We start from the raw sequence: 15600 nt of genomic DNA, 5'->3' as shown, positions 1-15600 counted from the left end.
AGCAAGCTTTTATATTTCTGAAAAAAGTTAATACCTATTTACAGCTGCCAATGTGCAATCATCTCATTAAGTACGACTTAACACTAGCCATACTACTGACAGGAAATTATGAAAATAATTGCATAGAAATTTATGAGCATATGGACAACATTGTGGTTTTCACAGCAATGGTAGACACTCGGACCTGAGACTTCATCTACCCTAAACAAAAAGGGTTGACTGCAGCTTAAGTAACTCTGTCCAAACTGACTTTAAGTAGGTCAGGTGGTAACAGTTGAGTAGCTGCAGTGACACGGATCTCAGCTGGAGAGGGACCAAACCTCCTTGGCAGCTGCACTAGGTTCTGTGCAGTAGCAGCTATTTTCTTAGAGGGACCCACCAATTAGTCAAAAGCTAATTTGGGAAAAGCTACGTGAGCAGCAGCAAGATCATGAAAGCAGCAGGGTGGTGTTTGGTACTGTGCTACTTGTTACTTTCCTGGTACTGGGTAAGAGGACACTTGGAACCAAACAACTCTGTCAGACAAAAAACTTCAGGCCTACAAACACATTTACGGACAAGGAAGATGAACTACAATTTACCGGCAGATTTAAGAATGTTTATAGCTCCCAATGAAGTCCAGAATGTTTTGAGTCATTAACCATTAATAGTCCAGTCTCTCACAGTTTCTGCTTTGCCCACCAGCTCATCTCTGCAACTCTACTGGACCTGACTCTGATTTCACTTCTGCCCCTTTGGAGCAATGGAGTTATTCCAGCACAAAGTCAGAGCAAAGTCAGAATTGTGTGCTTCTCACTGCAGTGCCTACATGCTGACAGGATGTTATGAAACCACAATACCATTCCAAAAAGCACACAGCACATTTCTCAGTATATGGAATATGTTCTACAGTAAGCTAATAGTTGATAAAAGCCTCTATCATGTTGCTAATTTTATCTGTAGAAAAGCTACTAAGAAGAATGACAATCCTGACAGGTAGATTCTTCAGTGAAGTACTGAAGTATGTACAAGATGCTGTGCTTTTATTACCTAACCACTAATGGCAATTTCAGAAAAGGAATGCAGGCAAAGTGGCACATAAGAGGAGATCAGTCAGAAGAGTAATAAGTTATGTTATAAGTCAGGCAAGTGACTAACACTGACAGGAATACAATCAGTCAGCTGGCTGTGGTTTTAAAGAAGCTAGGTAGTATATTTACTGCATAAAACAAGGAAGATATTAAACGATTTGGTGGAACAAAAAGCATTTAAATCAGCAAGATCAAAGTCTATCACATGCTATCACTCTCTGTTTTATGGAATCCAGGAGCTGTGAGGAAGCTTCTAAAAAGTCAAGCAGAGTATCAGCTGCAGATTCCAGATTAGCTCAGGAATCTTGCCTCCCTGTGGTGTGTGTGTGTGCCTTACATAGCTGATGACACTGACAGAAGTTGTCTGTTTGTGAGAAAGAGCACAATTTTCTACCTTGCCTGACATATCACAAGCTGTGTTTTCATACAGCTGATCATAACCTAGTCAATGTCATAAGAACACATTCCTTTAAAGAAGTGAAAGGCTCCCTTCAACAACAGAATTCCTCGTCAAAATGCAACTCTGCTGCTGTTTCCATGCCACAGGAGGAAGGCCTGGAAAGTGCTGGATTCAGTCAATCTATAAGCACACCGTACAAGCCCACTTCTATTTTTGCCTTTGGGAAACGCCACAAAGTTTTTCTCAGTCATTTTGCAGCTGATTTTTCCAATGCATAAGAACTCGGTTGTCCTTGGGGAACACAACACCACAGCTGCCTTTTTATATGGGGAGAAGTATAAAGTAACCAACACCTCTCACATGCAGCCCTCTGTGGACTGGCTTTTGCAAACACAGGGCCACTTAGGCCCTAAGTGCCTTCTTTCATGAGGTATGTCCGTGCCTGCTGTGCACACACAGCAGCTCCTGATTTTCCATGGATTTTCCCAATGCACCTAATGCCTCCGTGGGTCTGCTGGAGCATGCCTGCCTTGTGAGGGAAGCAGGGATTTGGTGCACATGCACAGCTCGCTTGCTCCCTGCCTGCGTGAAGAGCACCTGAAAAGACGCTGGGAAGGGGCTACTTTGACCAAACATCCTCCAGCCTGAGGCCTCCTAGAGCACAGGCCCTGTAAATATTTGTGTGTTTAATGCTCTCCAGAGCTAAGACATTCAGTGCTGCCCTGCCATGGGCATCTGTTTCACCATCACACGTTTCCAAAGAGCTCCTGTCCAGCTTACTGCTGTTCAGGGCTTGGGGTCACCCTCCCTGTAGGATCCAGGACATAATGACAAAGCATTCACTCCCTGTCCTTTATTCTCTACTCTCTGCTGTACTTTCTAAGCATCAATGTTTTTACCAAATTGAAATCATCCAAGCCTAAAATTAAAATGACATACTTTAAACTATGTGTAGCAGTTTCCTATTCACTTTCACAAATCTAAGCATTATAATAATTGTTGTTTATACAGTCAAACAAATTCCAACCAAAGCAACAGATTTCAGTCAATCCAAACCCAGAATGTTTACAAAAAAATTTATAATTCACAGAGATTACCCAGAAACATCTTTTCCCCTCCTTACCTCTGTCCCTGCTCAGGTTAGGAACCAGAGAATTTCATTGCTGCAGGCAGTCTGGTCTCCAGCTTTGAAAGGGAAACCTGCAAGACAAGGGCTCTATAAAGGAGTGGTACATGATAAAGAAGACACAGGAGCATAACAAATACAGATTTCTAGAAACATGCTGGAAGCTGAATTTCTTTCCCTGAATTTACTTTGGAACAGTGAGAGCCTTTGAGCAAACAGAAACCTTCTTCACTGAAGCAGTAAATGCCATTTCCCACATAGATTGCATACAAATCATGAGAGAAGTTTTGAGCCATTCAAATCGTTGCCATATCATTTCAAGCATTCATTTATTATACAACTTATTTATCAAGTCAGTCTTCACACTTTGCAAATAAAAAGCTTCTATGTAGGAATGGATGAGTAGGAATTACTTGATGAATTTAAGAGAACCAAAACCTGTACAGTGACCACTAAAAACCAGTTTGCAGGGCATGAGACCTCAGTCAGGGGCACAAGGAATCATGATGGGAGAGGCAGCTTCCAGAGCATTTACCATGGAGCAAGTCTGGAGCCTGCAGGATGCCAGGTCATGATACAGGGGACAAGATGATTTTTGGCAAGTGTCATCTGGTACGTAGTATCTATGGTGATGGTTGTACAGGTATTAATGAGAAAGTATGTAACCACTTAAAGGAAATTACACTTTTGAATTTTAACCAGCTAATAAATCATCCCAGAGACCCTGGCTAAGTACTTGAGCAAATCATAAAAATTTCTGAAATGGAAGCATAGAACATATTACATGCAGATTTCATTAAAGCACCTGGTACAGAGAATCATACCTTTACATATGAAAACATATTTTTCAGTTAATGATAGAGGCTAGCACAGTGAAGCTTTATGGGTATAATTATTATTGCCAGATTGATCATTTTCAAAAATAACTGGATTGCCCATAGCAGACAGTCCCCCCAGCAGAAAAAATGAAAGGCAAAATGCCAAGTTAGAAGATAAAATTTCACTTGACAAGGATATGTAGCTCTACTTGCCTGGAAAAAAACTGTAGGATGTACATCTGGGCTGCACCACTGATAGCTCTACCCCTTCATGACCACTGTGGTGGGAAGAGATTCTGCCTCCTTGAAAAGTAGAGTGTCATCAGGTGGGATGACAGTGGGATAAAATACATGGTCCACCATTTTTTAAGGTCTCAGTACATTAATTGAGATATGAGTAACTCAGTAATGATGTATTAAAGAGGTGAAAATTGATGATCCTTTCAAGGACAGGCCATGCAAGCAGTGACTGAGAGCTATTCTCATCTGTTAGCTCTGTACATGATTACATGAAATAAATTGTTCTCTTGCCAAAGATGGGATGTTGCCATCAAGAAATCCTTACAGCTGGCAATTCGGTAGAGTTTAAAAAGTAACTGTATCCAGGCCCCACCTTTATCTGCACAGAGGTACTTGTTTGGGGTCAAGTCCCATGTGGGACATCAGAAAGGTAGCACAGGGAAATGTCTCTCAATTGTGTTCGCTGGGATTGTGTGGATAGAAAGTCATGGTTCAAAGCTGGTGTTTATTAAAGCTTCTAGAATTAGAGAATACAGATGTTTTCTTTATGTGCATAATGTAAACTCTACATTGTGTAAATATAGTTACAGTGAAGTGAAAGTTTCCAGCACATAATTTTTCTGTGTGACTATTCTGAACTATTTTAACTGTTATTTTCAAAAACCATCTATGAAGATAGCTTAGCAAAGTGTCTACAAGGAAATTTGATTGACTATGGTGCAGTGTATCTCATTTTTTTTATGCTGAAAAGATGAAAACATTAGAGGATTTCTGTAAAAGCACTGCACAAATGCTAAGAAGCCACCTGTATAATTTGTTTTTGTAACTCGGCGTGTTGACAGAGAATTCTTGATCTCAAAGGATATGATTAATTGTGGGCTGGGGGGAGGTTTCCTTGGTTTTATTGGTCCTGCAGAACATATCGGAGCAGATTTGGCCCCATAATAAGTTCACTGAGTTCCCAAACAGAGGCAGGTTCCATCCAAGCTGCTCGAACTGATTGTGCCCATACGGATGGGCTGTAAGGACTCAGCCATGGGGCCAGAGGGAGTCAGGAGGAGAACAGGACAGTCTAACCCACCTGCAGTTGAAGCTGGTAACATAAACATCTGTATTGTGCTGGACTGTTCCTGCCTTGGTATGATTTGAACTCACAAAAGGAGGACCACTGCTGCCTGTAGGCACTGAGGTGTGGCACAGAGGTGTCCAAATTATCTCTCAGCATAGCAGCTTGGGCATCCTAGTGGAGACATTACAATGCAGAGACCCCAGCTTCTCAGCAGGGTGATTTAATCTGCAAGAGCTCTGTGCTCCTGTCACTGTCAAAGAGGCACTCCTGAACTATTTTTCTTGAACTTCGCCTGTTTTATATTAATGGGTTTCCCTGCTTGAGGTATTTTAATTGTGTTCTATTGCCAAAGGCTTTATAATACCTTGATGATGTTTTATGTAGAAACAGAAGTTTCTGGTTGCTTGAAGACTGAGATGACACCCTGAGTAATTGCACAGCTTAGGAAGATGATATCTGAGCATATGCCTGACAATTTCACATTCGCATTTGATAACCTCATAATTTATATGAATAATCTAAAACCACAACAGAAATGCCCCAGTGGCTCTGATGCATTTATTTTTAAAGGCAATTAGCATACAGGCTTCCCGACACTCCCAGCTATCTAGCCAGCTTTTGATACAAATTAACTGGATGCTGATAAAGAATAAAAGAGCTTGATGTGGCTGGTCTCTCCTGAATTGTCCTTTACTGGTACTGTTTGGCTAAATGAGATTCCCATATCCATTGAAGCATGGTCAGTTTGTGGCAGGGCAGTATTTGGTGAGGTGACAATTTCAAATCATCTTTCTGCTTTGTTTTAATGCATTTAATTTTACTTTAATTTTTATTTTACTTTAATCCAGCTCACAGGATTGTCCCACAAACAGATTGGAAGACAGGGACAAGATCTGTGCCACAGCAGGGGAAACAATTTGGGAAGCTGGCTGCCTAACATTGTCTAACATGTTGTCCTGAAAATTATGGTATATTAGCACAGTTCCTAAGGAAGGAATATATTCAAAAGAAAGACTTAGTGTAGAGTATATTTTCCTGCCTTACTTTTTTTTTTCAATTTTGGGAGAAAGCTGTACTAATGCCATCTTAAAGTCTGAAATGGAAGATAAACCATGAATAAAGTTAAGTGGAAAATATTACTTATAGATGAATGAAGATGCTTTAATTCTCCCTTCCAGCCTTACTAGCACTGTTGAGTGAAATACACTTTTCCCTCACATCTGACATGGTAACTCCTATGCAGCTGAGCAGCATTCCTGTTTAGATGAAGACTTCATCCAGTCCTGATAAAACTACTGTTACTTCATGCAATACAGATACTGCTCTCATTGAAACCCATCTTATAAGTTCATTTTATTTATAATATATGTACAAAGTCGACCACAAAAGCCAAAGGAATGCTGCATGGAAAGCTTGAAATTTTATTATTTACAGAGATTCCACCACTATGTAATCTCAGTTTTCACCTCTCAATGGTTTTTGCAGACCTTTATGGGAAGATGCATACACAGATAAGATGCTCAGATAGTGGCAACCTGAACATCGGGCTCCAGTCAGAACGGAATCAGTTTACACTACCTCAAGGTTTGATCCAGGCTTCACATTGCTCTAAAGCTTCTTGTTGCTCACTGAAGCCAGTGTTCAGAGTTTGCAGTGTTACCATGTGCTGCTGTAAAGATAGTCTGGTTGCCAGAAACAGGGAAGGATGTCTGTGTGAAAGAAAGAAGCAGCAGGAGCAGAGGAACCTTCAACTCACAAAGGTTGGTAATTTTCAGGAAAATGTACTTAGTAATTAAAAACAAATGGAAATATATGATGAAAACTATGTATTAACAGAATTGGCTGTTTAGAAATAAAATGTTTTCTTTGAGATTTTTTTTCCCACTATTTATCAGCAATTTTAAACAAAAGTGAAAATTTAAAAATTATTTAGATGACTGCATGAATTTATCAACATGAAAAGAGATGACATAGCTGAGGTAAAAATGTATGATTGCTTAGTGAAGAGTAAGAGTCCAAAAAATGGAACAAACCACAACATAAACTGACATGATATTAATTGACGTTTGTAGAGTCTATTATTCTATATTCAGCTAAATATGACTTTGATTTTCTATTTTTTCCAACATTCACCATATTACACTACTGTGCATTTCCCTTTTTTTGGCACAAAAAAGCCCCAAACACCATTAAAATGCACACGCAAATGAGTCAAAGCTCCCATGGAGCTTTACTACATCAATAAATGTTAAAGAATTCCCTTTATTTTTGCATTTTAAATAAAGTTGATGTTTTGCTCTGTTTAGAGATTGGGATGGCTTTTCAAGATTCCAAAACTTCTTACCTTTGTTTGAACTGTTCCACCAGTACTAATCCTTCCTCTCTGGCTTTTAAATATTCAGGATCTCATTAGCAGATTAAAAATGCTGATGATTTTTAAGCAGTTGTGAAAACCATGGCATACATTTTCCTTCATCTTTTCTAATTTGATATGGAAGTTTCTCTTTATGAAAAAAATACTGGGAAAGCTGTGAATTATCCTGTACTGAATCTCACAGCCACCTTGGTAAAGAGGGATTTGAAACAAAGTCCACTTCTATACACTTATTCTAGTCCTTGGATGAACAGATTTATTTTGCTAAAGCAAAGCAGGGCAACAAAAGGTAATAAGTAATTTAAAAAAATACATTTAGTAATCAAAAAAATTAATTCTCCTTGATGTAAAGTGGCCATCATCCAGTGAAGCCACAAATAAGCTTCAGGATTTATAAATGCAAGTCCACTTACTGACCAGAATTTCAGTTTTTAAGGTCTGTCTCTAGCAAGGAAATGTACTATATTTGAAACAGCACATGCTTCAGATATATATATATATATATATCCTCATGCCACATGTTTTACTGTATTATAGAACTAGAGAAAGGGGGGAAATTAAAAAAGAAATAGTTACTGCTGGTCATACACAAAAGACTGCACAATACTACTGATTAGACACCACTAAAATATGTAATTAGGAACAACTTCTGTAACACATTGAGAGGCTTAAGTTTACAGAATTGTCCCAATTAAAACATATTTTTCCATATGTGAGCAATCCTTTGAATTTCAATAGTCTATAAACCCCTCCTCACCTTGCCAAAGAATGAAAAAAGGAAAGAGAACTGCATTCTATCTCCTGTTTTGATTTATTACTGGTTTATTTGACATTTCTTGTCAGAGTTAATGGCCTTCAGCAATACACACACCAGTTAAACAAATGCCAAGTAAAATCAGATAATTTTGCCATAGGTCCTTAGCTTTCAGTTGTGTCCTTGGCTGAAAAACTCTTCCTTGTAACTTGGAAAGCAATACTGTGGTCTTATTAGCCCCACTAAAAACCTGAAAATAATTTCCTCCTTTTAACAAGGACTTTATCTGTATTTTCATAGATACAAACATTCACTGAAAAGTCTGTTTTAGGGGATACACAAGGCCCAGTCTAATGCCATTTGAAATCCACAGACATAATGAAGTGCAAAGCCAGATAAGTCAGCATTCCAAAAGCTGTATAAATTAATTTAAAAAAACCACAATGTTCTTTTATATTTCTTATAGAACAAGTCTATTTCAAATTAAATTTAAAGCAGGACAATGTACATTAAGCTCTAACTTTACAACAACTTATTAAAATTCTCAAAACATGACTTAAATTTAATGTCTTGAGCAGTTCATTTTTGTGTAATAGGCCAAACCACAGCATCAATGGGAAAAGCTATTAAGCAGATTGAAAGTTTATTGAAGGGATATTTTTGAGGTTTTGGCAGCAGTTGCTTCACTTGCAGGTGTAAAGAACATTCCTTCAACGCAATTATTTCAATACCCATCTCATACAACTTTATGAGCTAATTGGTAAATTAGTTCAGCAGGATTCACTTTTCTTTTTTACTCTGAAAACTGTAGTAAGAGGTTGTCGATTCAAAAAATGGACAAATACAGTAACCACAATATGTCTGTTTACTAATCATATGTAATGTTTCCTCTGGTGTAGAAGCAGAACAAAAAAGTTGCAATTCAAGAACACTTTTTAAAGCTTTAGAAATCTGATGTTATTTTTTAATGTTTTTTCTACATTTGCATGGAATTCTCTTTTGCATGAGGATGTAACCGGGTGGAAACTAAGTCAAGCTAATACCCTTTCAATGGTAAATGCTCTTATTGGTGATTCTCAATGGCCATTCACAATTTTCTAATAAAATTAAGTGATAAAAAAAGGCAAAAGGCATCTACTGTATTTCACAATTTCTTTAAAAATTATTCATGTTCATAATATTTCCCATAGAATATTTCCCTTAGGAAATACAGGCTTTGTACTCTCTTGCAATTGACATCTTTAATGGCTGCAAGAGAGAGGAAATCCAATTCCCCTCAGAGAAATGATCATATCGGTGCAAATGCAAGGCAAGTTTAGAACTATTATTTGATTTTAGTCTTCCTGATTGATTAGAATCATAAATAAAAACATTACTTAGGTTGACTCTTTGCATCTTTTATTGCAGTGTGGATAAGTCATGTCTATAACCATGTGTATAACCTTCCTGTACCAAATCCAAATACTCAAGAAACTGAAAGGGTCAGACTAAAGATGATCAGAAAGGCATTTTGGTTTGGGAGCTACAGGACAACAAAAGCATGGTCTGGGGACACCACAAACGCTCAGCCTTTGATCTGATCTTAATTTTCATGAGAACCGAAACCATCTGCTTAGTTTTTCAGCAGGATCCACCAATGAAACGCTCAAAGGATGAAAACTGCTGTCAAGAATGTATATCCACAAGGTCACCAATTTTAACATAATTATGTATCAGAGGAAAAGGTTTCAGCCAGGAACTTAGTGAGGGTCATCCTGGCCAACGCAGAGCTGGAAACACTTTAAACCAAGGTCACTGCCAGCCCTCTCCGAGCCAGAGCCTGTATTGGTGACATTTCCATGCCACAAACAATTCTAACAATAAATACAGCTACCACACAACGTGTCTCTGTGCTCCCTCCCCAACACACCAGATCTGCCCCCTTCCCCTCAGGAGATCTGGTTCCCATGGCAGTGAAGCCACCTTCACCTGCTGTTCGGCAGCACATCCCCCTTGATACCACCCCCACTCTGGCACGCCCCAAACACATCCAACGTGCAAACTCTGGCAGCTTTGTTAAAATTAACAGCCCGGGGGCTGGAGGGATGTAAACTCAAGCCTCCTCTCTCGGATGTAGATCACTGATAACCCTCCTGGAGCTTGAACAAACAAACAAATGCAAGAAATGCCAACCATGTGTCACGGAGTTACTTCTTCACGTAACCATGGCAAAGTGTGGGCAGCTAACAAAAACCATGATCATTTGGAAAGGTTTAAAATATTCTTATTGTCATGAGGGAGGCCAACGGATGGCCAAAACCCAGACAGGGTTTAGACCAACCATGTGATCCAGGATTAGGGACCAAACTGGGGTTGGTGTTTCTCTTTGCATTGGACCTTGTCAGAAAATGTCAATCTAATAGGAAAATTCAAAATTATATTTCATTCTTTCCCTTTATCCCCCAGAATCTAAAGCTCTAAGCACACAGGACCATGATATCGAAGTAAAAGGGACACAGTACAGGTTCTTTTGTCCTCTTTAAACTTGGGGCATAAAAAGCCATCATAGGCAGCTTCCCTGGGCATTTCTACATAATGAAGCCAGTGATGACACTTTTAGGAAAACGTTCCTATGCAGGTTTTGGTGGTTAACAGCTACTACTGTTAGGAAGTCTAATGGTAGACTAACACTTATTGGAATATAGCTGCACATTTTTATGGCTGCTTGAATATCCCTTAGTAGCTCATCTGAGCCATGATTTTTCCATCCTATTTCTATTTTAATAACAGCATCTCCACACCAGCTGACAACTTTCACATGTTTTATTTTTCCCCTCTGTGTTGCAACATGGCCAAGGTTATTGCAAACTGCCATACTCTTCTTATTCTTTTTTCATCCATCTTATCTAATATTACTCATCTGTTACAGCTGCAAAGCTACATCAGTAAAGCAGACAGCTATGTAACTGTGCAGCCCAGCAGAAAGAACTTAAATTCATGTACATGAGGGTTCTTCGGAATTTTTTTTTTTGACAGGAAGATGAGTAAAGCAGAGACACAGGTGCCTGCTGCCACTTGAGAAAATTGTGGCCTTTCTCTCGGCTCTATTGAGTCACTCTGAATCGCAGGACTAGAGGACATTTGGCTGTGTGGGCCCTGCTCAACAGCATTCCAAGGAGGAAAAATGGCTGAATGGCATCCATATGGCTGACAGCTTGCTATGACGAGCAGCCAGCTAAACAATTTGTCAGCAGAGGAGGGCAAAAAATATATTCTGAATATAACTCTTTCAACGTATTCATTTAGGAGGAGTAGGTAGATATCCAACATGCTGTACATTCAGCTGGTGGGGAATAACTACCAATAAAGCCCATTGTTTTCTGTACATGCAATACCTGAATAGTTTGGCAGAGTTGTCGTCATGATAAGACCTACAGCCAGAAACCTGAAATAGGGATGTGAGCTGTTGGTATAAAATCAGTATATTGGACGTAGAGAGTAACGTCACTGGAGTGAAAGTACTGAATACAAAATAGGATCCTAAAATTTTGCACCATTTATGTCTTTCAAGAGACTGTTTCCATATTGTATAATGAAGTCCTTGTATGCATAGCATGTTTATATAACTCAGTATCACCCCTGATGCCTCAAATGTGTTCATTCGTCAAAAAACCTTAGTCTAAGATTATACCTGCCCTGCCTTCTCACTTATAAATACACATAGTCCATCTGAAAATGTTATCTGTCTTTATTTTCTCTGTCTCAGTCAGTCCCCCACATCTCTTCCTCTCAATTATCTTTGAGCAAACTGGAGGTATGCAAAACACTTAAACAAAGGTAAGGTAACATTGGCAACCTCCTCCCTATTTCTTTCTCCCTCCACTCCAAAATCCTTGTGCCTTAATCATTATTAACAGGGGAAAAAAAAAAAGAGCTGGAATTCTTTAGTGATGTCTGTGATATGGAAGCAGTAATAGCACCTATGGGAACAATATTGTCTTTATTATTTTATCAGGTCTGAGCTAGAGTGTGATTAACACTAACAATCACTCAAAAAAAAAATGGCAGAAATAAATCGAGGAGAAGTTATGGAAGAAGTAAAAGTGATATATTCATTCTTCTATCTTATCTGCTTCACGAAATGCTGTCCTTCTATTTATTACTCCTATCCCTTAATTATAATAGAACAGGAACCTGCAAATCAGAATGCTTGACAGAGTGAGTTATACTTCCTCTTCTCCATACAACACTCTGCATTAAGGACCCCTCATTTCTGGTGCAACAGCCATCCAATTCACAGTATTTTTAAAAGGTCTGACTTTCATCATGTATATTTTTTGATACAAAATTTTACACACACAAGTAATTGCAGACATAGTTTTGCTCTATTCAGCAATCATTTTGAAGTCCATTTTAGAATTATCAGTTGACCTATTACTTGTTGTCTTTGCAATCAAGTAACTAATGCTAGGTGACCAAATTTCAGAGATCTGATCCAAACACTGTTATTATCCAGCTCATTAGTATTTTCAAGGGTATACCACATAAGTCCAAGAGATACCACAAAGAAAATCAAGCTTTTGCTATCAGTGTGCTTGTCACCATGCAGGAGGTCAAGGGAATTGCACTGGCACTGATTAAATGTGAATTAGTGCAGGATTTGCTTTTACTTCAAATTATAACAAGGGCACGAAAGTACAGGCACAGAAGAAGTATCACAGAATGGTCAAGGTTGGAAGTGACTTTCAGAGTTCATCACCCAAGAAGGGCCACCTGGTTGGCCAGGCCCAGGTCCAGACAGCTTCTGAACACCACCAAGGATGGATATTCCACAACCTCTCTGGGAAACCTGAGACACTGCTCAGTCACCTTCCCAGTGAATCAATGCTCAGGAGGAATCTCTTGTGTTGCAGTTTGTGCTCATTGCATTTGTCCTGTCCCTGGGCACCACTCAAAAGAGCATGGATCCACCTTCTCTACCTCCCCCCTGCAGATAATAAATATCAGTGTATAAACCATGTATGAGATCCCCCACACCATCTCTTCTCCAGGCTGAACAGCCCCAGCTTTCTCAGCCTTTCCTCATGGGAGAGGTACTCCACCTCCTTAATCATTCTAGTTAGTTGCCTTTTACTGGATTCTCTCCAGTACCTTCATCTCTTTTGTACTGAGAAAAAGTACAGAAAAATGATGCAAAAAGTTAATTTGATTCTTAAAAAAAAAGCAATTTCTAATGCTAATTTTGGATGAACAGCTTTAGAAGAATTAGGTTTTTAAATCAGCCTCTGAATAACAGATGAAATCAAGAGAAAAAGTTATTGAGAGTCAAATGAGAAGAACATCTACTGTAAAAGATGCTGTACAAAAATGTCCCTTCAGTAGTAATGGATAAGTCTTAGAAGCAGTGGAAGAGTAGTTTAGGCATATATTCATGATAACATTAAGAATAATTATTTAACTTCTTGATACATTTGTCATATTCTTTTAGTCTTCATTCTGTCTCCTCATACAGCTTATTAAAGACAACAAAATCAATTACCTCTGAACCTTCAAAAACCAAAAGTCAAATCCAGTGAAACACATAAGCACAAGCCTAAACTAACTCAAAAGTCCCTGCGTAACTTTGCACATGGACGCTTCCATGTTTCACACAAGGACCCAGATCAGTCTGCTGTTTTCAGACATCAGATATGCAAGAAGAGCCTTAATAAATTACTTAACACAGTATGTAATTGCAACTAAGTGGCTAAGTTTTATACAGAGGTTGTTTCACCTCCTTGCGTGTCCTCTCAGCACTTGGGTTTTCACCAATGTGTGCTGTGTATTCTGCTTATTCATTAAATCAAAGCATGTGACTTTTAGAAGATAGGGATCTCTTACTTTTCTGAAGTGCAGGGTTTTGAAAACACAGAACATGTGTTACTCATCAGCAGTAGTAGAAAAGAATATTTGAAATTCTCTCTTTTTTATTTGTCTTTAAGACAACACACGTAAACTTTTTCTCATTTGCTTTGCAACACTCAGATATGCAACAGCAAAAATGTTTTTGGAGTTAGTTACTATTTAACAAATGGCAGATATTAATTCCAAATACTTTAAGAGCAACACATAGCCATAAATAGATTTAAAACTTATGCACAAATATCTGTGACCACAATAAATTCCCTAGGAAAGTTCTGAAACAGCATTAAGCACAGTGGGAACAAGAGAGTACAGGTGGATTCTGAGATCACACGAAACAGGAGGAGTTGTATGTGGCACTTGTTAACAGCAATCAACGTGGAAATTATAGAAATGTTTGTCTTCAGTGCAGCAGTTTAGTGTGGATACTTCCCAGCAGTGCACAAGCAAAGAAGCCTGCTTGCTAAGCTGAATTTATCAACCTCACCCTCAACTACAACAAGGCAATGGAACAGAAATACCCTTGGTCTTCACCTCTACCTTTAGGCAGCTGCTTTCAGTAGGCTCAGATCTAGTTAAGAAAACAAAACAACAAAGGTATTGTGGGCAAGGCTAATATTTATCAAGGCAAATATCTATCATGGGCAAGGCTGATAGATCTTTGCCTGGGGACCTCCACAAAAATACGCATAAATTTCCCACAATAGGTATAGGACTATCAAATTCCAAATTCCACAGGTATCAATGACTCAGAATGATTTCTTCAGTGACCTACATGAATATCACTTCAGTTATTGGGATTTTTTTTCCTTTTTAAAAGAAAAAAATTGAAGGAATATAAAACATCATTTTAAAAAGGCAACCTGCACCTCAAAAGCTATGTTCTTCCAGTCTGGAAGTTTCCACAATGGATCAGTTTGAATGTGTTTTTGTTGTGAGATAGATTCTGAGTGCTTAAATATAAGGAAAAACTCTATGATTGCCCTCTGAGGTCTCCTTTCACAGGACGACTCAGGCAGTGGAAGTACACATTTGTTTCTATGGAGGTTGATGACCTGGAGCTCTTTACAGGACAAGGAAATTTAACATCCCTATATAAGGCAAGCCAGGGCTGCTTATGCTTTGTTATCAGTGAAAGGCACCTTGTAAGGCAATTCTTCTGCTACTCTACTGCTATCATTTTGCTGGAAGACTTATTAAATCAAAATTGAACCTGAAGTGTCTCTACAATCTGTGAAACTACAGAGACTGTTCAATTTCCACAAGTGCTCTAAGAGCCTTCTGGAAAACCAAGCTAAATGTTTAAATCACTAACATTAGTCTGAATGAATTTGTTAACCTGTTTAATTAAATTAGGCTGCTTTTGTGCCCATAGTTATACACTGAGCATCAAGGAAACATTTCTCTTCTATGCTGCCTACAGCATGCTTAAAGGAAAATCCACATAAGATTGAGACACAAGGTATTTTTATAGTTTTTCCTTGCTCATCCCTCCTCCACACTGTCCTTCCTTCTTGAAGCACAATAGGCCATCAGTTCAGAGCAACTTACTCTTTTGACACGAGTCTCACTGAGCTGGTCCCACGTGAAAATGTGAAGATAATAGAAAACGGAACAATAAAAATTAATCTCCCTGTTATAGTCCACGAGGGGGAAGTTTGCACTTGGAGATGCTTCCCTAGCCCTCTCTACATCTTTGCTGCCATTATGGTGCACAAAACTGAAAAACAAGTAAATTTGTGTGTAAATCAGAACGAAGGAAGCCTGACCCTGTAAAGACTTGTGGTTCAATCTAACAACCAGTTGTTAATGAACCAGGTAATCCCCAACTCCCTATCCTCCTCCCTGCCACTCTCCCCAACAACTCGC

The 15600-nt window shown here is 38.8% G+C and overlaps 1 protein-coding gene across 3 annotated transcripts in view; it reads right to left on the bottom strand.

Moving 5' to 3' along the window:
* POU1F1 (POU class 1 homeobox 1) overlaps positions 1–15600 on the bottom strand; it is an 87928-nt gene that overhangs the window by 8932 nt on the left and 63396 nt on the right. For all 3 annotated transcript variants that reach the window (XM_032096781.1, XM_032096797.1, XM_032096806.1), the window contains one exon: positions 2594–2670. The gene's annotated coding sequence lies outside the window, so the exon portion shown is untranslated. The remainder of the gene's footprint in view (positions 1–2593; positions 2671–15600) is intronic.

The sequence above is a fragment of the Corvus moneduloides genome, chromosome 2 (assembly GCF_009650955.1).
Source record: "Corvus moneduloides isolate bCorMon1 chromosome 2, bCorMon1.pri, whole genome shotgun sequence".
Lineage (NCBI taxonomy): Eukaryota > Metazoa > Chordata > Aves > Passeriformes > Corvidae > Corvus > Corvus moneduloides.
Note: the sequence above shows the minus strand (reverse complement) of the source record. Positions and strands in the feature narration are given on the sequence as shown.